General features: G+C 31.5%; 1 pseudogene; it reads left to right on the forward strand.

The window, feature by feature from the left end:
• Positions 1–16,165: 16,165 nt before the first annotated feature.
• On the forward strand, positions 16,166–24,668 carry LOC137400935 (short-chain collagen C4-like; annotated as a pseudogene).
• The last annotated feature ends 437 nt before the right edge of the window (positions 24,669–25,105 follow it).

Genomic DNA, 25,105 nt, shown 5'->3' on the forward strand with positions numbered 1-25,105 from the left:
TACTGCGCACCATGGAAACATAGTGTTTGTGTTCTGCTGCTGTCAGGTTACAAAACATAGCTCTCCTAGTCAGAGGCATTTAAGTATCTAGAGCAATCTAGGCATTAGTGGTTTCAATGAACACCTGAACAATGCGTGTTTAACCACAGTGCTTGACCCCATAGGTCAAGTATTAGCCTAATTATTGACTCAATAAATAGGTAACCAGTCAGGTCACACTAAGCTTAGCAGCAATCGTTCTGAACACTGGCCATTGAGACTGCTCAATGAATGTTAATCCTGATCATTTCTCTAATAGTTTGAAGCAAATAGAAATCCAAACTGCTCTATCGCATGCACACAAGTGGCACACTATTTAGTTTCATAATTAGCTACTAAAGTAGTATATAGAAGTGGTCATCAAAGTACCTTCTACAGTATATGTGTGTTTTGAATAATAATACACCGGTTAAGTATTATATTACTAAATGAGAAATGACACTAACAAGCATTTATGTCCTTATTGTTCACTTGTATCTGAGAAACTGTCAATTCTGTTTTGACTTGCCGCACATAAACCAGCTTATTTAACTTTTGAATGGAGCTGAGCAATGATATGTGATTCATCAAAACCATAGCTTATCAGATTTTTATAAATGATAATTCACATTATTTACTATTTCAGTCAGCAGAAAACGGTAAAGTGCAGAGGAAATAGCAGAATTTGACAAGAACTGGACTGAAAAATCAGGCAAACTGCCAACAAGATCAGTGTTGGATGGTATACACTCAACGCTGCCTAACAGAAGTGTTATAGTGATTCGGGCTCGAGCCAACAACTTGCTAAAGAAGGCTGCGAGAAAAAATGTCAGCTGAATTTTTTATGTTGTTGAACCTTCTTATTATCATTGCGTGGTATTTGTCAATAAATGTGCTCTTTTTGAAGACTAAAAGAGACCAACTCCGCAGTAATGCACTTGTATAGTTATTTTGTATCAAGCAGTCTTAGCTATTATTTTATGTACAGAAAATGTGCATAAAACAATGACTATGATAGATAATACAATACCGACAATAGATATTATCTGTTGTACTGCACTGTACACTATGATGTATTATTCAAGAAACAAGCTCTAAGATAAATTATAATAATTCTTTTAAAGAAAAACCAAATATAAGGAAATATGCCGCAGCAGCCAGTCTACTGACAACTTACTGTCAAACCGACAAGCCCAAAAAATTACTTAGAACGCTGTGCTTGACTAAAAACAATCAGAAATTCACTACACAATGAGAAATATATCTTTTTGGGTCATTTTCCAAATTTAAGTGAATGTGTCTGAGTAGAATGTTTTATCAATTTCTTGACAGTTCAGGGCATTATTATTACTGGTAAAATGTGAATAATAGCACTCAGTATTACTATTGATCAATAAAACCACCCAAAGTCAAGAGATCTAAAGTTAAAAAAGATTTGGTACTGTGCTGGGTCCAGCCCGACTGATCATTGCTAACAATAAATTGCAATAAGAAAGAATATTTGAACAGCAAAAATGCCCTCAAGATAGAATGTTATTGTATTTTTATTGGCTCTCTATGTGACATTAAGTTTTTCCCTGGGTTCTACATAGGCACAATGGGCTTGTTTGGAATCTTTCCAATTTATGGTGGTGTGGTATTGCGCCGGTTTTGCAACCTGACACTACATTCCCGATTGGGGAAATGTTTTTACTTAACGTTCTAGGAGTGGCTTAAGATGAATAGAAAGACATTGCTGTTATTGTATGTTAGATTGAGTAACTAAGTATGTTGTGCAAGTAATTCATATTATTACTGTAGATAATATTCACAGCAAGCAAAAATGTGTGTGTTTCATTTTAGCAATCACAGTAATTGAGTTGCGTCCATGCATTGTTACCAACTATTTTTTTTAAGTTTTTTATGCAGTGCAGCAGCGATATGTGACTGAATAAGAAACTATAACATAGACCATATTTATAAATATTGAGTTACATTATTCGTTTATTTTAGTGAGCAGAAAGTTATGCAGCCTAAAAAAAATTGAGAGTTCAAAAAGCCATGATCGGAAGATTTAGGCAAACTACCAAAAATGCCAGAGCTGTATACTGTTAAAAGAAATTGGTGTTTGAAAATTATAATGATGACTTATGCCCGAGCCCACAACTTACTCAAGAAGCTGCAAAATTAAACTGGCAGCAGGGTCTTCTTGTTGTTGAGGCTTTTGTAATATCGCATTAAACTTGACGTCTGAATAAATTTACTCCGTTTGGTGACTAAGCAACGACCATTCTATGGTACTTGACTAGTTGAATTTTTTGGTATCAAGCATGGTGGCTGTTGTTGTTTTATATACAAATTTATTGAATCCTACGTTAAAGTTTAACATACTTTACAATATATAAGTTTTAACAACAACTAAATTATTTCAGAAAAAAGACTTGGAAATGTGCAACAGAGGCCGGTTTGTCCACAACTCATGATCGCACCAATAGGCACAAAAATAAAGTAGATTCTATAGTAAAATGTTGTGAGTGTTTTTAGATAATTTTGTTACTTTTCTGATATGTCATAAGTCAGAGAAATCATTTTGCGTATAAGTTGCTAAAAGAGAACAAGGTTTTATGGCTTCTTAGCTAATGTGTGCAAGTTATGCTATCTTCCTAACATAGTACATAATCGATCATAGCCTTCTGAAGTATGTACACTGTATACGTCAAAGGTACTTCTAGAACCAATATATAAGTTAAATAGCTTTTTACATATGTGAAAGGTATATCGCTATAATAAGATACAAGTTGTATAGTTTCATGCAACCTTCTGACTAGTATATAAATTATAGTTGTTAAGTAATAATAACAGATAAATAAGTTATAGCAACCTACTAAATGATATATAAATAGCAGCAGCCTCTTAAATAATATATAATTCATAGCAGCCTCCTAACTGATATATAAATAGTAGCTACCATCTAAATGAAATTCAAATTATAGCAAACTCTTAGGTGATCTATAAGTCATAGCAACATCCTAAATTCTATGTAACCCACAGCAACCTCTGCAATGATATGTAAGTTATAGCAACCTTCTAAATGATATATAAATAGCAGCAGCCTCTTAATTAATATATAATTCATAGCAGCCTCCTAACTGATATATAAATAGTAGTGTAGCTACCAAATATATAAAATTCAGATTATAGCAGACTCTTAGTTGATCTATAAGTGATAGCAACATTCCAAATTATGTGTAACCCATGGCACCTCTGCATTGATATGTAAGTTATAGCAACCTCCTAAATGATATATAAATAACAGCAGCTTCCTAATTACTATATAATTCATTGCAGCCTCCTAACTGATATATAAATAGTAGCTACCAACTATATGAAATTCAAATTATAGTAAACTCTTTTGTGATCTATAAGTCATAGCAACATCCTAAATTCTATGTAACCCATAGCAACCTCTGCAATGATATGTAAGTTATAGCAACCTCTTAAATGATATATAAATAGCAGCAGCCTCCTAATTAATATATAATTCATTGCAGCCTACTAAATGATATATAAATAATAGCTATCAACTATGGGAAATTCAAATTATAGCAAGGTCTTAGGTGATCTATAAGTGATAGCAACATCCTAAATTATATGTAACTCATAGCAGCCTCTGCAAAGATATGTAAGTTATAGCAACCTCCTAAAGGATATATAAATATCAGCAGCCTCCTAATTAATATATAATCCATAGCAGCCTCCTAACTGATATATAAATAATAGCTATCAACTATGGAAAATTCAAATTATAGCAATGTCTTAGGTGATCTATAAGTGATAGCATCATCCTAAATTATATGTAACTCATAGCAGCCTCTGCAATGATATGTAAGTTATAGCAACCTCCTAAATGATATATAAATATCAGCAGCCTCCTAATTAATATATAATCCATAGCAGCCTCCTAACTGATATATAAATAATAGCTATGCACTATGAAAAATTCAAATTATAGAAAGGTCTTAGGTGATCTATAAGTGATAGCATCATCCTAAATTATATGTAACTCATAGCAGCCTCTGGAATGATATGTAAGTTATAGCAACCTCCTAAATGATATATAAATATCAGCAGCCTCCTAATTAATATATAATCCATGGCAGCCTCCTAACTGATATATAAATAATAGCTATCAACTATGGAAAATTCAAATTATAGCAAGGTCTTAGGTGATCTATAGGTGATAGCAACATCCTAAATTATATGTAACTTATAGCAGCCTCTGCAATGATATGTAAGTTACAGCAACCTCCTAAATGATATATAAATACCAGCAGCCTCCTAATTAATATATAATCCATAGCAGCCTCCTAACTGATATATAAATAATAGCTATCAACTATGGAAAATTCAAATTATAGCAAGGTCTTAGGTGATCTATAAGTGATAGCAACATTCTAAATTATATGTAACTCATAGCAGCCTCTGCAATGATATGTAAGTTATAGCAACCTCCTAAATGATATATAAATATCAGCAGCCTCCTAATTAATATATAATCCATGCCAGCCTCCTAACTGATATATAAATAATAGCTATCAACTATGGAAAATTCATATTATAGCAAGGTCTTAGGTGATCTATAAGTGATAGCAACATCCTAAATTATATGTAACTTATAGCAGCCTCTGCAATGATATGTAAGTTACAGCAACCTCCTAAATGATATATAAATATCAGCAGCCTCCTAATTAATATATAATCGATAGCAGCCTCCTAACTGATATATAAATAATAGCTATCAACCATGGAAAATTCAAATTATAGCAATGTCTTAGGTGATCTATAAGTGATAGCAACATCCTAAATTATATGTAACTCATAGCAGCCTCTGCAATGATATGTAAGTTATAGCAACCTCCAAAACAATTTATAAATAGCAGCAGCCTCCTAAATAATATATAACTTATAGCAGCCTCCTCACTGATATATAGATAATTGCTACCCACTATGTGAAATTCAAATTATAGCAATTTCTCAAGTGATCTATAAGTTATAGCAACATACTTTATTATATATAAATCAGAGCAGCCTCTCAAACGAACAAGTTATAGCAAACTCCTAAATGATATAGGTTACGGCATCTTACTAAAGGGTAGGTAAGCTATGCCATGCTATGTAATATTTACATTTTGACTATTACATAAGTTACAATGGTAACATTCTAATTTATGTGTAATTTGTAGCAATCTGCTAACTGGTAATCATTATTTGTGCTTACTCATTGAGGTATGAATTATTTTACCTTCAAATTGATATGTAATTTACAACAACCATCTAAACATTCTCCAAGTTCTGACAGTTTTTCTAGAATGCATAGATACAAAGAATGATAAGGCGATGAATATATATTGTATGATACCATATTCTCCTAAAATTTCCATAAAAATATATAACAATTAGGAGGTGAATAAATATATATATATCTACAATGCAGATAAATTAGACCATATAGGAGGCTTACCCATATATATTTGCGTTAACTCCTAATCCCTTATATTCCGAAACCTCCTAACTGGTATATATTTATTCAACTCCTAACTCTGGAATATGGGTATATATATATATATATATATATATATATATATATATATACATATACATGAATATATATATCGATATATACCCTCCTATAGAGTTTATAAGTATAGTATAAATACTTCATATACTCTCTTTATAACTTTTGTAGTATCAAGCACTATTTTGTAAACTACATGATTTTACTATGCCTACGACACGCTTTATCAGTTTTTCATTCGAGAGCGCTTTTGGTTCATTTGTCACGGTACAACGTAGCCCTGCCCATAGTGTTGTTCTATATCAATTGCAAGTTGTTTTTCTTTTGTTCGCATTTATCATTTAAAAGAAAATTTGAACTAGATGATTGTTTAACTGAGTACAGCATGTTGAGAAATGCATGTCTAAAGTCAAACTCGCTTCTTAAAGTATGTAGAGATTGAACATTCAGTTGTTGATTTCTCTAAAATCTTTATCGATAGAGAATTGGATGATACTTTTATGTTATCATATGCATGTCTCTGAAATACAAATCTATGGATTACATTTACAGAAGTGGAGGATTTCAAAGAATCTTGTGACATAATTTTGTACCAAGGAATGCAATATTAAACACTGATCAAAGAACTGGAAAGAGTTTGATTACCTGCTATTTGGATACGAGCTTAGTCGGCCAAGCTTCAGATCAAATAAACAAAGATATCTTTATCTAAGGAAACATTTCAATAGAGAAGCATTTGCTGAAGGCATGATAATAATTGAAGATCGAATGTTACAGAAAGCTAAATTCTTCTACTAGCATAACTTGCCCAGCAAAGTGTACCAAACCGGTGGATAAGGGTGAGCGCTGCAGTTTCTAGATAGCATGAAACAAGAAAATGATATGTTGGCTGGTCCTATGGCTGAAAGTGGGGAAGGTATTTCGGTGCTTTGTTTCTATTCTCAATGACAGTTTAATGCTAACTTAATGACCAATCGCATAACTTAGAAGAGAGACATGGTTGGTTTTCAACAACTGACTTGTGTTGAGTGCTGCTGGTATATGGTGCTGTGTTTGTTTTTAAAGTACCACCTGATAAAAAAGAATACGTCATCCATTTCAACTGGTAGCAACTGAAAGATACATGAGATTTATCTTTTAAGTTGCCGATAGACTCAGCTCCATACATCGTGTGGAACACTTTTGATTAGCTTTACTTATTTACATGTAAACACCTTTTAGAAGCTAATCTACTTCAGCAGTATATACAAATGCTAAATATATATATATATATTTATAAATGTTATATATATACGATATATAATGTATATATAATGTATATATATATATATATATATATATATATATATATATATGTATATTTACCAATAGGTAGGGAGTTTTCAGTTTCCTTTTCAGTTTTACCTGATGAAGGGTAACAATCATAAAACTTTAAATAGTAAATAGTTTTCAAGTTTACAGTTCTTAATACATTTTGAATAAATGCTATACTTTAACTTTGAGCATTCTGTTTCTAGTGAACTACAACTTTCTTCTTCATCAGTACACATGTGATTTGTCTTAGCCTAATTGTTACCTGCATTTGTTTGTAGACTTGCATTTTATAAATGTGAGTTCGATTTCAGTTCAATGTGAACTTTTCCTTGCTAGAAGTTAACCCCTATAACTGGGCACAGAGATGACAGAGAAACAAATCAACAAAAGACATACAAACACAGAGACTCATATACATATACTTGCTATTAATCAAGATGCATTATGTAAAACCAGGTTGACAGACAGATGTGGAAAAAGTCCTTGATTGGCTGAACAGCATGAAATCTTTCTGATAATGTTTTCTGTTAAAATAAAAAAACAATTTCATGATGAACCAAACCACAGTAATACTGTTTGAAAAATTAAAATATCAACTAGCAAATAAAAAATTATTTTACAGGAAGGGAAATTCTTGTGCAAAACTTCCCCAAGAAATAAATTGAGTTACACTAAAAATTCATGGTAGTTTTTATGTTTGATTTTCAGTGTTTAAACATACTGTAATTATTTAATGTTTAATACGGATATATCTAACTTGAAGCTTTTTCAGTCAACAGCTACGCTCTCAAACAGCTAAGTAATCTGAAATTAACAACAGCTTAACAACAGCTAACCAATCGCCATACATTATAGTGTAAATAAATCAATATTTATACCTATACATACCTATGCTATATATATGCTAAATATCATATATACGTTATATATATTATATGTATGTTAAATATCATGTACAAGCCACATATATATATATAATTTATATATATACAACATGAATATATATATATATGAATATATATATATATATAACAAAATTGTTTCCTCACCCCGGATACTCTGTATGTGTGGTAAATTCTGCTCTAACTCGGGTCTCCTACCAGAGACCTGGAAGTTTGAGCACTCACCTCAAGATCTTAGCTGTTCCCAATAGCGCACTTTTCTGCAACTCACTTGAGTTGATTGTTGTTGGTAGTTGGGCAAGCCACATTTTATGCGCCGGTGTTATTGCGCCCAGTGCCCCAATGACTACTGGGATTACAGTTGTTCTTTCATTCCGGCATTTTTCAATCTCTTCTCCAAGAGGGAGATATTTCTCTACCTTTTCTTTTTATTTGCTGGCTATATTGTAGTCATTGGGTACTGCTATATATATATATATATATATATACATACATATATATATATATATATACATATATATATATATATATATATATATATATATATATATATATATATATATATATATATAATTGTTTCCTCACCCATGTTAACCCATATGGATGGTAATTTCTGCTGTAACTCGGGTCTCCTGCCAGACACCTGAGAATTTGAGCACTTGCCTCAAGATTTCAGCTGTTCTCAATAGCGCACTTTTTTTGCAACTCACCTGAGTTTAATGCTGTCGGTATCTGAGCAAGCCACATTTTATGCAGTGTTATTGCGCCCAGTGCCCCAATGACTACTAGAATTAAAGTTGTTCTTACATCCCAGCATTTTTCAATCTCTTCTCTAAAAGGGAGATATTTCTCTACCTTGTCTTTGCTGGCTATATTGTAGTCATTGGGTACTGTGATATCTATTATTATAGTCGCCCTTTTGTTCTACTTGTCCACTACCATTATATCTGGTTGCTTTGCTAGGACATGCTTGTCAGACCGGATGTAGAAGTCCTAGATGATCTTAGAGCGGTCATTTCAACTGACCTTTTCATGAGCTTCCCACCAGTGTTGTGGTTTATTATATATATATATATATATATATATATATATATATATATATACATATATATATATATATAAATATATATATATATGTTTATATATATATATATATATATATATATGTATATATATACATGTATATATATATTCACACTGTATATATATATTCACACTATATTTAAATATAAATCCACACTATATATATATATATAAATATTTACACTATATATATATTTACACTCTGTATGTACATGTATATACTTACACTACCTATAAATAATATATACGCCGTTTATATGTTATGTATTAGCTATATATGTTTTTACTAAATATATCTATGTATGTATCTAGCTATCAATTCATTGATAAATCTGTAGCTACCTAAATATACATTTATATATGTTTATATGTTTGACATTTATATATCTGAAGTAGACAAGTATCTAAAAGGTGTTTACCTCTAAATAAGTAAAGCTAATAGAGAGTGTTCAACACGATGTACTGAGTTAAGCCTATCCGCAATTTAAAAGTTAAATTTCATGTATCTTACTAACAGTTGCTATTAGTTTAAAACTATGGGTTATTCCCTCTTATCAGGTGGTACTCTAAAATGATATAGTGCAATAACATCCATGCAGCAAATACAGGACCAAATACAAGCAACAATCAACATGAGTCATTTTGGAAACTAAAAAAGCATTTCCTTTGCCAAAATTAGTGCAATTGATGTTTAAGTAAGGATTCAATTGCCATTAGTAATAGAAACAAAGCACTAAAAGAAAACCCTCACTTTGAGCCATACAGCTAGCCATGGTATCATCTTCTTGTTTCCTAAAAAAGGAAGCAAACGTTGTAAGTATTCATGCTTTTTAACAACTTTGTAAAAGTTATGCTATTAGCTTACTTTATGGTCACAAAACAAACAGCGAGCTTTAGGAAAATAAAACCAACTACCCTGGCTGCTTAGAAATTGCACTGCTCAAATCTATTTACTGGTGTGGTACACTTTGCTGGCCACGTTATTTAATGTTATTTAGTGGTAGTAAGGAATTAAGCTTCCTTTAGCATTCAATCTTCCATTAATATTATGCCTTCAGCAGATGCTCCTCTATTGAAATGCTTCCATAGATAAAGATATTTTTGTTCATTTGATTTGAAGCTCAGCTGAGTAAGCTTGTAACCAAATAGCAAGTAATCAAACTCTTTTGAGTCTTTGATCAATGTTTGATGTTAAATACCTTTGTTAAAAGCTATGCACGAGCTTTTTTGAAATCTTCCACTTTAGTAAATGTAATCCATAGATTCGTATTTCAGAGACATGCATATGATAACATGAAAATGTCATCCAATTCTCTGTCAATAAAGATTTTAGCAAAGGCTCAACAATTGACTGTTCAAACTGTATATATAGATATAATGGTATTGATATACTAAGATATATATAACTATATATATGTGTATATGAATACGTGTATGAATATATATGTAAATATACAAATAAGTATGTGTACAAATATATGTATATACACTTATAAAGAAAACCCTAAACTTTATCGTCAGTCAAAGTTGTCGTCTCTCATTACATGTCTTTACTTAGCTATAAAGATCTAGAGCTGAAACACTAGCTTCATGCTAAATATGAACTCACAAGGATCACCACCACAAGTTTATAAATGCGCATCTAACCACAAGGCTATGCAGTTCTTACATTTTCATTGGTCCTACCATATACTGTTCATGTATTATACCCATTCCCAGTTGCACATGCTAAATAATGTATTAATTGATAAATTACTACTTCATTATTATTATTATACATTATTATTATTAATTAATGAAGCCGGGTAGTACTACTAGTTTATAAACCTAAATCTTAAAGTATGCCAACTGTCAGCGTTGTTCCCTTATGTTACATGTCTTTACATAGCTACTAAAGTATTGGAATGAAACGCTAGCTTTGTGCTGAACGTGAACTCACAAAGAGCGCAACCACAAGTTTGTAAACATGCATCTAACCACAAGACTATGCAGCTCTTACAATTACATTGGTCCTACTGTATACTCTTTATGTATACCACTTCCTGTTGCACGTACTAAATTGTGTATTAATTGATACATTGCGCTCACAATTTCTGATGCCCTTATATAAAAAAGTTATTTTTTACCCCCAACTATAAGAAACACGATGCTCTTTCATATTTGCCATACTAGGGTGAATTTGTTTCACACCATACGAGATCAACAAAAATTGCTTTCGATATTAAAAGTTGGTGATGGTTGTTGTACCGGTTTTGACAAAACAAAAAAGAGTTTGATATGCTATTCAACGTATAAAAGATATAGGTTGTTTGCTATGTTAGATCATCGTTATTCCTTATGGTGAAAATTTCAATTTAAAGTTGGAAGTTTAGTAAAATACACACTAAAACTTCCTTAAAGTATGGGGTTAGGAAGCCAAATTCATTCAACTCAGGTTCAGTGTATATGTCGCACACATCCCTTTTAAAAGTAAGAAGTGCTCACGGTACGTACTGAACGCAGTAAATAGTAATGTTCCATTTTTTGGCAGATCATAACCCTTAAGTACACTAAACCATAGTAGGTAACTATAGTTACTAAGGTTAACATATCATTTTGTTACTAATTTCTAATAATGGTGAGTTTGATGATTTCACTAGGAATTGTTTGCACTAGATAATCCTTAAGGGTTTGTATACTAATCCATACAATACTTTCACCTTATGATGGCAACACTGAAACCAATTAGATCAACTAATTTTATACCAAATAATTTTTATTGTAAGGGTAGCAGAACAAATTATCTTTAGCCATTTATTGCTAATAATTTTACATTTACGTTTTAACCCCTTTGCAGTTTTGTTCTTCATAGTGATTGGTTTCACGAAAACTCTTATTTCCTGATAGGAAATTTAAAAATTACAGTTGTTTGAAAAACATTCGAAAGCCTTTACAGTTAGTTTATTAATTTTTTTCATAATTCATCAGAACTGCACAAAAAAACCATTTCTTAGGATATTAAGTTTAAAAGTTTAAAGAATGGTAAACATTGTAGATGTTAAATTGAAGATATTTTTTGTTCAATAATCTTTTACTACGAAGTCAACGCCGACCTTTCACCTAGGATATATATAATTATCTACTATTTATATATAAATATATAAATGCATATATTTTAGTACACGTATATATGTTTTTAATGTATAAATGTATAATTTAATGTTTAATATGTTCTATCAACTAGTAGTATCTACAACCGTTTACTAAATGTTATAATCTAATAATTTAGTGTTTGTTGCAGCTGTTTAATTGTTATACAATATATTAATGTAACTGGTTATTTACCAGATAGCTTTTTCACATTTTTTATAAATTTGTAAACTTCATGAGCATGAAACCTGGTTTTTGTTTAGAGAAAATATAGAAAACCTAAAAAATGTTGTTACACGAAAAGGAAGGAAACTTTTTGTTTTCTTGTGCATCTAATGAGTAAAGGAAGATGAGGGTTAGTTGTTTTGTTTAAATTGGATTCGAGGTATATTTTCTTGCTAACCTGATCTTTACAGTATGTAGAACATGAAATATGAGCTGTTAAATTTTTGCTGTTTTCCATCGATGGGGAATCAACGACTGGTTTAGTTTTTTTTGGAACATCGCTTAAGAAATGCAAGTCCGCTGGTCTCAGCTATTAAGTCCCACATCTTAAATGATTTTACAGTATCTATTTTTAATCAAGATATGCAATATCAAGCATTGATTTACAGATAGGGAAATATTTTTATTACCTGTTATTATAATATAAAGTTGGTCAGCTGAGCTTCAATGTCGATGAGCAAGAAATTTTTAAGTTCATAAAACATTTTAATTAGTAATCATCCCATATCTTACTAGCACTAGGTCATTGACCCTACTATGAATGCAAATTTGTTGCTTTTTTTGAGCAGTTTAGTTCGATGTTTTAAAAGTTCTTAAAAACCATTTAACAAAGTTTCCTGCATGTGCTTCGCAACACTTGTGTAGGCTAATAAATGACTCTTAAGAAATATCTAGAGAAGTTATTTTTCAATCAGTCTTTCTCTTCTTCTACGCAGAAAAAGTAGATAGTGGTTGGCGTGTGAGAGAGGAAACTAAAAGTAAACATGATTCAGTCGCAGTGAGCAAATTTATGAACCAAAAAGTTGTGCAAAAAATGAGGCTGAGTCTTAAAGATATGTCTTCTTCCGTTTTTTCTTGGTACTTGGTGAGTGACTCAAGTGCAAGCCTGAGCTACTTGTTTTAAAACAGGACTGGCTAGCCTTGTCATACAAGTTTTTTTACAGAAATGTTCTGTTGTAATCTTTGCCAGTCATTGCAAACATGTCTTAGTGAATGTAACAGACATGCTTGTCACTTCTCTGACAAGTCTTAATCAGATGTGACAGTTGGAACAAGTTTGGGACATGGTGGCTGATAATACAACATTTTCAAAGCAGACAAGATTGGGGTATGGACTAGTTTGGGTAATAGTTTCTGTATTGAAGGAAGAGTTTGGCACCTTGTCATCTAAATAGTGCTTCAACACGGCTTAAGAAAAAAGCAGCAGTTTATGAATTATTTCTGAGCGGTCGTGAAATCTTTCAGACATTTTTAGTTTAGACACATGGTGAGTGTTACCACAATAAATGTCATCACTACGAAAAGGTCAATGGTCAACACAGACCTCTGTAGTAACTTTGCCAGTCTGTTGCTTGCTGTTACAGCCTGCTTCTGGTTGCTTAGCTAAGATAAAGACATTCACATCCGGTATTTTTTTTATAAAAGTGTATGACTCGGTATATATGTCTTCTCCTGTTTTGATTAGCTTTCAGATTTATGAGTTGAAATGGCCCTCCATGAGCTTAAAGGTTTCTTTCAACAAATTACCTTAACAAAGAAAAATGACTAGCCAACAGCTGAGCATACGTGAATTAGATAGACTGCATTTTTTGATGAAAAAAACAATACTCAAATATATTTGCATGACAAAACCTGATTATCAGTAGATATTGATCAATAACAGAGTTTATTTGAAAACTAAATTATAGTTGCCACAGAGACAACAGAAAAACATAGGAAAAAATTAGCTTTCTGATTTTCAAAATTTGTTAGCTTTTGTTGGGGCAATACGGCATCCATTTGAAAATAAACTTGAGCAATGAAATCTGATTATTAGTAGGTATTGAACAATTGCATAGTGGTTAAAGATTGGTTTATAGCTGTTACAAAGACAACAGAAAAACATAAAAAAATAGCTCTCCATTATTTAAATTGCGTAAGTCTTTGTTGGGCTAAAATGGTGTTCATTTGAAGAATGGTGGTAACTACCGTAATGGTCTTATTTAATTTGTCAACCAAATTAAAAATGCCTTTTATTAAGAAATAGTAAATTTTATAGCTCATTCTGGGCTATTTGATCTACAAAATCTAAATATGTCAACCAAACGGAAGACACTGGAGTGAAATAACTACTAGTAACAAAATATCTACTTTGACTAAACAGCCTGCAACAGTCTGTAAACAATGGCAAATCAAAGTTTCTACAGTGGTCAGTGGTATCCTTGCTATCTCTTTGTATTAATGACATATTTTGTGGTAACACTTATATGTGTCTATAATAGAAAATTCTCAAGTATTTGGCATTTGCTTAAAAAGACTTCAGAAAACTACAATATGTCAGGGAATACAGAATTTTGTATAAGTGTAATTAGGTTAAATAATGTAGTTATTGTTTAACCAATACAGAGTTAATGAACTTGTTTAGTATATTATATATATAACATTAATTTTTGTAGGTTTCTTACATGTTGGTAATGTCAAAAATTTTAGTATGAAGAACTGAAGTGTTCTTTTGTACATAATTAAAGTAACAACAAAACGTTATACAGACAAAAGCCTTCAAATTTCGCTGTTTAGCCAAGTATCATTTTATTCGTAGTAAATTTCTCAATGACTCTAACTAGACATTGCTAACACTTCTCTCTAACATGAAGCTAGTCTGGAGTGTATGAGTAGTTGTTCAGTCACCAAAAAAACCTAAATCTTTTTTTTAAAATTACGTAGAGTTGACTTAAATTTGACCATCATCATTTAATAATAAAAAATTAGTCATAGTGAGAAACTTTAGTAGTTTTTTTTTGTCAGTAAGGTAATCTCAAGAGGAAACTGATACATTAAATTTGTGAATGGTAAAAAGTTTATACAGCTACAGAAAACTTGATCAACTCATTCAGATTACGACCAACTGGTTGCCTTTGATTGATTAAACTGTATTGTTTGATAGTCACGATGGGATAAACTGTTTAAGTTTGCTTTTTTGTTAAGTCACCAAAAAACACAAATCTGTTTTTTTCAAGTTAAATAGCCTTGACTGAAGTTTGACCTTCATCATTTAATAATGAAAAATTAGTCATAACGAAAAACTTTTGTAGTTTGTTGTGTTGGTCAATAAAGTAATCTCCAGAGGAAACTGATACATTAAAATTTGTGAATAGTAAAATGTTTATACAACTCCAGAAAACTTGATCAGCTCATTCAGATTCTGACCGACTGGTTGCTTTTGAATAATTAAAATGTATTATTCGATAGTTATGATGTATTAAACTGTTTGTTTTGCTTCTTTTTAAATGCAAGACAAACTTTTATTTGCAATGAGTTTGTCATATTGTGTATTATCATTCAGAGAAACAGTAAAACGAATTCATATTTGGCGGAAACGCCTAGTAGCAACTTGTATGTGTATGAGACACCTCTGTAACATGCAAACTATTGAGTAAGTTAGGACATGAACTTTAGCCCACCTGCAGCATGAAGTGAATATTTTTATGCCCCTGTAATATTGAGTTATCATTATCATAAAATATCAGTTTGGGTTGTTATGGGAGAATTTGCAAATTCATTCTCATAACCCGTAGCTCTTGAATAAAGTTTTCAATTGCTGGTTCAATAGGATTGTGCATGAGACCATTCAAGCGTGAAGCTTGTAGCGCTCATACAAATAGAGCTGTCAGTCAGTTACCTTTGTATTGATCATGTTAGACAGCTAACTGTGCAGAGGTAATATATTTTCTTTGATTTACATAAACACCTTTTCAAATAAACTACTCAGTACGGTGATTCCATAGATATGAAAATATGTAGCTTCAAATGGATGTAATTTAGCAAAGAGACTTGTGACTTTTACATACCTTTACAGTTAGCCTTATTTGTTTTTTTTTAAACATCTGTTATATACGAACCAGTAATCTATCTCCTAAAAGATTCATTGATTTATTACCCAAAATTCTAGAGAAGAATCAAAATGAAACCATCACTTTGTGTTGCTTTTCTTACCATGATGTTGGCTGCTACGTGTAACTGCAACCCTGTGGAAGTGAATGAGGAAATTGTTCAGTTGAAGGCAGATGTTGAAGATCTGAAAGGAGTTGTTGCTTCTATTAAAACCTTTGTAAGTGTTATTCTATATAGATATATAAATATATATATATGGTTATACACAGTTCTCACAGTCATTACTTAAATGTTGTAAATATAGAGTTTTTAGAATAGTCTTTTTATGTAGTGTTTGTGATAAAGTTATTTCTCCAATATAATTTAATTTTTCCTGTGAAGAACTTTCATTAAAGCAGGTAGTGAAATTCTCAATACAGTCTACTCATGGCTGTTTTTCCATTTTGTACATAACCATTTATTGATTTTCCTTTTTGTGTTGTTGTTTCTATTTCGAATAGTTGTATTGCAGCTATTATTTAGTTAAAACTATTTTAGAGTAATCACATATGTTACTATTTACTAAATAGTAATGCCTACAAAATTGTTCTTATCCAGGTTAGTGGCTATTCAATGCTTTGGTTGTTTTTATAATGTCCTAACTCTCATCAGTGCTAATGTGCTAATGCCGTTTTAATTTATCATCACACTAGCTAAATGCTTGGCATGGCGCGGTAACGGAATAATTGCTCAATCAATTGGAGTAATTTCTATGACTACCTCTAAAGCTAGAGTGTGAATCTTTAATAAAGCAATGACAGAGTTTTAAGACAGCTTAATAATTAGTATGTTAAGCTTAGTGATCAATTGTCCTAGCTAATAACCCTATGCACTTTACGAGGGAGTATTTTAGCCGATGTAATTAATGTAATCACAATTATTCATTGCTACAATCAGTTGAAATATCATACTGTTTTCAGAACTTAAAGCATTGATACCACACCCTATGCAAAGCGGATTTTTTATTGCCAGATTATGATCGCTTTAACAGACACCGACAAAACAAACCAACAAAAAGACCAACACGAGACAAACTCTCAAATTTACATATATAAATTAAATATTTTTCCCGGTAGACCGAGTTGGTTTCCAGGCAACCCTTGGTTTATAAGATCATGTATATTCTCACAACATCATATTGTTGCTTAGTCTTCTTGCCTAGCTTGTGTTTTATCTCTCACATTATCTAGTTTTGCAAAAGCACCAATTGGCAGTTACAACATGAATTTTGACTCTAATCTGCATATTTCTTATATCTAGCTATGATATCTTTGTTATAAAAACAAACGGTTTAGAGCAATTATAATTAATTGTGTAAGCATTTCTTTAGTTCTATAACGCCAACATCAGGCTTTTATTGGTTAATCTGAGAGCTATCAATGTATAAAGTCAACACTATTTTGATATATATATATATAGTTATATATACATATATATATATATATGTATATATATATGTATATATATATACATATATATGTATATATATAATATATATATATTATGCTCAATTTTTATGTGTGTCTCTCTAGCTATAGCTACTAAAATCTTAGAAAAAAAAATTGTAAAGCAGAACATTTAATCTCGGAACCTCCCGTTTGCAAATCTGACACCTTACTAACTAAGCCACAAAAGCTTGATAAATTTGCCAGGCAATATATTTCGCTATAATGAGGTAAATTGGCTACCGATTTCAGTTATGACGCAAAGCCATGGCGTAGCAGTAGCTCTTATCAGTAGGCTTACTCAAATTATCCATCGGATATGTGCCAGACTAATAGCAAGTGGCATGCGACTCTTATTACATATCAATGTTTATAAGCTGAATTCATTGCCTGGGCAATGCCGAGTAGCATGACTAGTATCTACATAATTATATGTTTATATATATAATATATATGTAAATATATAAATATAAATGTATGTAAGTGTATATATATGTATATATGTATGTATATAAATAAATATATATATACATATACTTACATACACGTACATTTATATTTATATGTTTAGATATATTAACAAAGTTTGTGGTAATCTGCCTCTAAACAACTATTTATATCAGCGGTTAAATTTTATAGATGGAAGAAGCTGCAGCAGGAAACAATCCTTGGGAAGGAAAAGGTAAGAAACCAATCTAAAGACTAACAATAATCGTTACTAAAATTTATACCGTGACACCAGCAGTGTCTGTATGTCTGTTTGAAGCTATGCTAAGAGCACTAACAAAAATGAATACTAAGCAGAAGTCTTGAATCGACTTATCCAGCTTTGCAGTGAAGTGTACTACCAGCTGCGCTACTCGAGCACATTGAAGCATAATAGAATAAATGTGCACATACCGGTGTTTTATACATGACAAACTTTCACGATGCATGAGACTGTCAGCATACCAATAATGATGATTGTATGATCGCTTAGTTACTCGATGTTCATCGTTACAAATATTGACAAAGATTGTATTCTGCCTGAGCTAACACCAACATGTTTTTTTATAAATCTTGGTACTGAATAGCTCTTGTTAAAAAAATGTCTGCGCTAGTATACAAAATAATTTAATATTAGTTTCAATTCACTGCTAAGTTCTTTGAACCACTGCCTATTGTATGTACTGTATTTAATTTTGGGTGGTAAAATGATATCATGGTCATCAGAATATGTGTCAAATTGCATGAATCAACTTCAAATGCATATGTATCAAATATGTATCTGTTTGATATGATGAGACCAAATGAAAAAAGATTCTTTTAACAACAGAGGCGTACTCTAAATTACAACCTTTGGTTAATTGAGCAGTGTGTACTGAATTGATACTATTTTATACTTTTATATTACGTTTCAAATGCTTTAAGCTATGGATCCACGCTAACTTATCATCTTTTGTAACGTTTTTGGCTTTAAGCTCTGATTGACCAGAGTCGTCAAATGCTAAAAAGATTATAATGGTTTTTTTGAAAACTATTTAAAATGTGACTAACTTTATAGTATGTTTTCACAGCGTTAGATACATCTCACTTTCTTACACATAGTTGATTAGTGTTCTTAGATTAGTTAGCCTTTCACAGAGTAAGAATTGCCATTGAATAAAAACCTGAATAATGTTAGGGTGCAATTTGGCTCAGATACTTCTGTCTCTTTTGTAAACAGAATTGCACAGCTGGGAATGTTAAAACTAAAAACTCTGTAGGTTAACTCGAATTCAAAGCAAAGTACTACCTTTAAGTTAAAAGTGGAGAATTCCTTATTAAAAGCTAATAATGTGGCAGAATTTAATAATTTGTAAGAGAACACTTGTCCACAGTTTGCGTTTGTTGTTTATCACTCTAAAAAGTGACCGATGTAATCAATGCTTAGCACAACTATAGTCAATTTTTTTCAACGTATTTGTTTTACTTAAAATATTTGATGTTGTACTCTTTGGCCAACGTTGGACCGCATGCTGATAAGAGTGATAATTAACAAAAGTTTATGTCTATTGTGTTGCATAAGAAAAATGTAATATTTGTTGATTTTGGAGCGATAAATTAAAAAAAATCAAAACAAAACCATGTTTTGTGAAGAAATCATAACCTTTTGTTTAATGTAAAGTTAAAATGCTAAATTTTAATCTTGTAAAAATATTCGCAAACTTGTAAAACCATGTTCAAAGGTTATTGATTAAGTGCTAATTAATCATTATGATTCTTTAACTTGACAATCATAGGCAGGTGGTGCAGACATCTATAGAAGATTTACCAGCTTCAAAAATATGATGTGATAAGACTTTGATTAAGGTTTTTTGATAAATTTTAACCAACCATGATCTCTGTAGCTAATCATCATTAATATTCCCATTTTATTGATTTACTTAGGTATCTATTATGATTATTTTACTTACGACATGCATGTCTGTTTAGCTGGACCTCCCGGACCGCCGGGAGTTGGAGGTAGAGATGGTAGAGATGGAGAGCATGGTAGAGATGGAGCAGATGGACTGCATGGTCGAGATGGAATTCCTGGTCGAGATGGAATTCCTGGTCGAGATGGAATTCCTGGTCGAGATGGAATTCCTGGTCGAGATGGAGAAAAAGGTAAAACGTTATGAGAAACCTTTCAATGTTCAGAGTTTGTAAGTCTGACTTGTGAGCAGAAATCTAAAAAGCTAAAGACCTGATTGTCAACAGTCTCTTATTATCAGCAGCCAATAAACTAAATTTTGATAAAATATGCTGCTGAAACTCAAGCAGTCCAGCCAAATACTTTTCACAATCTTTTTTTGTGCTCCATTTGTGTTAACACATGACTAAATGCTCAAGAAACCCACATACTGATCAGTATTCAGTAATAAGTTTTTTATACACTAATACACTACCAAAAAGTAGTCAGATTACTTAGCTGCTGATGCTTTTTTAAAAAAAACTTCCCAATCTGTATCATTAATTGAAAATTAAAAGAATAAGTCTCATATACTTTACTTTTGCAATTTTTTTCATCATTTTAAATTAGAAATCATACTAAAATATTTGTAACAAATATTCATTATTTAACATAAATATTTAAGCTAATTAGTAAGTTTTATATTTGATAACTTATACTTTGCGGTGAGTGGAAACATTTTAATTTTTCAAGTCATCATCAACTTGATGTAAAGCTGAACTATTTTAAAATTATTTTATTCTGTTTTTCATCAAATATCTTACTATTGATAAACACATAAAGTATAAATCTCAAAGTTTGTCTGTATATCTGTTCAGCTATGGCCGTTGAAATTTAGCAATTAAAAACTCGTAGTGCAGAGCGTTTGACCTCCAAACCTGCTAGGCACAGATTGACAAGCTAACTCATAAGGCTATATGGGATGCATTAAATACATTTGGCAAAATTAGTCTTTTTCTGGGTTGAAATACTCATGACGACTATGTGCTACACACAATGTCACTAAAGCTTGCTCTCACGGCTCTTATTAGTAAGTTTTGCATTACGAATACTAGTTTATTTAAATTGGCCAATGGCAACTACATTATCTGCTACTTTTTATAAGCTGTTTTAAATACCCAAGCAATGCCTAGCATTTGGTTAAAAAATTACATCCTTGAGTATAATATTATCATTACGCCTAATTTAATTTACATCAAAATTTATTAGTATTTTAGTATTTATTTTACTCAATGTTTTTGATGACTTAAACTGGTTTTTATACTTAGAACTTAACTTTTTTGTAACTTAACTATCTTGTCACTCATCAAATATCATATGTAAATTGTTGAAAATTTTGAGTAGAACGGAGTTTTGGCTGTTCAAATGCTTTTGTGATCTACTAATGTCGTGTTTTTTAGGAGATGTTGGAAACTCTGGTAGGCCTGGTATTGAAGGCCGTGAAGGGCCAGCAGGTGAACCTGGTTTAAAAGGGGAGTCTGGACAAGCAGTTAGTGGTGCAATTTACACCCGATGGGGAAGAACCACATGTGGATCTAATGCAGGTGCTTGTTTATGAAGGTATATTTTTAAGAGCTACCATTGTTTTATAGATTCAAACTGGTTTGCATGATAAAATAATATTTTTATTTGAAAGTAAATTTGTTTATCGAGAAGGTTCTGTCTGATGAAGAAATAACTAAATTATGTGATGTTAAGTTGTAAGTTTGCTTGAACTTTAAGACTCACATGTGACCTACTTTGTTCATTCTTACACTTCTTAGTAATAAATCATAATACAGCCGACAATCCTATAACATATACCTCCTATATGGTAAATTTCAGATAACGTAAGTAATTTATGTGAAGATTTTGCACCCTGCATGTATTACATAAAAAACTCCATACAACGTAAAGTGTCAATCCGGGTAGGTTCTCAACATCAGTTTGATCTTTTTATCACTTCACTTGCAAAATAAAAAACGGCATACATGTAACACTATACTTATCATATATATGTATATATATATATATATATATATATATATATATATATATATATATATATATATATATATATATATATATATATATATATATATATATATAATAGCTTTTGCAACAATCTAGTTAATCATGATAGATTGTCAGATGTGTCAACAAAACAGAGAAAATGATAGCTGCACATACATATTACTCCTACATATTGTAAAGAAAAACATTCACAAATACAAAGGTGATCAATTGGTGCAGGTGTTACATCGTCGGTTTTTCAATCTGAATGTCAGAAGTTGTTGTATAGTCAAAAGTTCTCTTTCATCCTAACCCTGACCCCTGGATTTGGATAAATGACGAGCAAGTACTACCGCTTTGTATAAATTATTTTGTTTTGTTTTGTTGTAGACGTATAAAATATATCATCAGTTTTACTTTGCAGAGTAGACTTTTTTGTGTAGAAAAAAAGCCAATGTTTGTAAGGGAAGGTTGAAGGTGTTCAACTTATTGTAAAATTACCTCACTCATGGTTTTAAAATCAGTGAAATTGATCATAAAAAGGAGAAAAGTTGCCAATACAAACTAATATGTCTGAAGTTGCGGCACAGCCAGCAAATTAAAAACATAATTTAAGTTTTTAGGAGTGAGTTTGAAATAATATTAGAATGGACCAACCAATTTATCTGTATTTTACTGTTCTTATAACATAAAATCACCATAATATAAGTGTTTCTACAATGAATATTTATATTGTAGGAGTGCCTACTGTATTTTATTTATAAAGAAAATAAACAAACACCAAAGTGTTGTTTATTTTCAAAGTGTTGTTTACGTTGTGGTTGTTTATTTGCTGTGTAAAAATTGTGATACTATGCAGTACAGAAGGTTTCCTGTTCATCTTAACACAGGTCTATCGAATGATCAACAGGCTGAATTTAATATTTAAAAAACACATACCTGGTTCTAAACAGATTGAGCTAGTCACCAAGCAATTGATTTGAAACAATCTACTTGTTTTAGTCTACCATTTGCTACACCTACAGTCTTGGCCATAACACCATGCTGAAAAAAATAACTAAGTCTGAAATGGCTACGCTATAACAATTTTACCTCAATCCTTAGGCTTTGTTTGAGGATCTCAGTATGATAATCAAGGAGGAGGAGGCAACTATCAATGCATGGCGTATGATGCTGAGTATAACAGCGACAGTACGGTCAATAGCTTCGGTCTCTTAGCGGGCACAGAATATCGGCCATCAAGCACTGGTATATTCGAAAGTTCTGCTCCTAGCCAAAATGCTCCATGCACTATCTGCCTTGCTGGGACCAGATCGTCAGTAATCATGATTCCTGGTAAAAGGAGCTGCCCTACCAATGAGTGGACTTTTGAATATGAAGGTATGTTATGTGTTTGTAGAATATCACTAAGACGAAAATAGGATGTTAAGATTAACAATGGTTACAAAATATCGTCAAATAATTGACATAACATAATTACATAATGTTAAGTTCTTTAACTATAAAATTATGTAATTATGTTAAAATTGATAGCTTTAAATAAAAATTGTTGGTTCTAAGTCCTTGTGGCTGAAAAACTGAGCATTTTTCAACAAGTTCTAAACAATTCTCTCTTGAGAATTGTTTGTTTTTAAGAGTATTTCAATAAATTTACAACTTGCACAAATGAGGGTTTTTGTTAGCGCACTCAGAGAAAAGTGAAAGTTGTACATGCATTAATGTAATAATATGACTCCACATTGTAGAGGAACAAAAGTAGCAAAGTTTCGGGCCTAAAAGTGGCTATATTTATATTTTGTCTACAAAATGAATCCATGATTACCAGCTATGATCTGGCATTTCTGGGTTTTTGTGTCCACAAGGTTAAATAATTGAACTTTTAACACCTAAATCAGTACTAAAGAACCAAATATTTTGATTTTATTGTAATAATTGTATTTTATTGTAAAATTGTCAGCCAAGATTTAATGCTTATTAAAAAGGGTAATTAATAAGTATAGCAATCAGCTTATCACATGACTGTAGAAACCTGCATGTCACTTCATATTATGATTATTGTAGCAATGTATCATTCTGACTGAATCCACCGTATACAAGGTTTTTGTGTCTTAAAGGTGCGTAAAGCAGAATATTTAAAACAAAAAAACTGTTTACAATTCAAAATTAAACACTTCATTTTATCTGAAATAATTTAGTTAAAACACTGAAGCTATGCTGACAAATTATGAACTGGTAAAGCAAGATCATGCGAGTAAATAAGCTGTCAACAAATGGTCTCAACTGGACATCCTGTATACTTTGCTCATAAAGTTTATAATTTTGAGCCTTTTATGGATATTAAAATTTATGAAGTATGTAATATTTGCTCCTGTAAATAGATAATTTAAGAACACTTTACCTGTTGTAATATATTTGTTTCAGGCTACTTGATGTCTGAATGGTACAATTATAATGGTAGAACAACATTTGAGTGTGTTGATGCTGAGCCAGAGTATATAGAAGGAGAGAGTGCTAATGATAACGGTGCACTTTTTTTCTTCAACAAAGCTAGTTGCAGTCAAGGAGTCCCTTGCCCACCGTACGATGCAAGAAAAGCCATTACTTGTGTTGTTTGCACAAAATAATCTACTTTCAGAGTTACATAAACATTTCATTGAAACCCAGTATATGTTTGATACTTTAAATCTCTTGTAACCCTATGTCGTGAGATACTTTCTTGTTGAACCATTTTACTTAATATTGCTTTTTGCATTATGTGGTGGAAAAAATTGTAGAACATTAGTTATCTTTTGTGCAGGTTTCTCATGCACTGAGTTAAAAATAAGGACTTTGGCAAATGCTCTCATAGCTTCTGGTGCTACTAAAATGTTCATTACATTTATTTGAAAAATAAAATGGAACTTTGTCTTCATTTGCAGAAAAGCAATAAAACATCTACCTTGTTGCTCCAAAGTGATTGGGAATAATTTAGCCAACACTTCTGTAGGTCACTACTGTCAGGGTGTGGCTGATGGTTGTATTAGAAATGTATGTGTATATATATATATATATATATATATAT

Source organism: Watersipora subatra, chromosome 7, assembly GCF_963576615.1.
Source record: "Watersipora subatra chromosome 7, tzWatSuba1.1, whole genome shotgun sequence".
NCBI lineage: Eukaryota > Metazoa > Bryozoa > Gymnolaemata > Cheilostomatida > Watersiporidae > Watersipora > Watersipora subatra.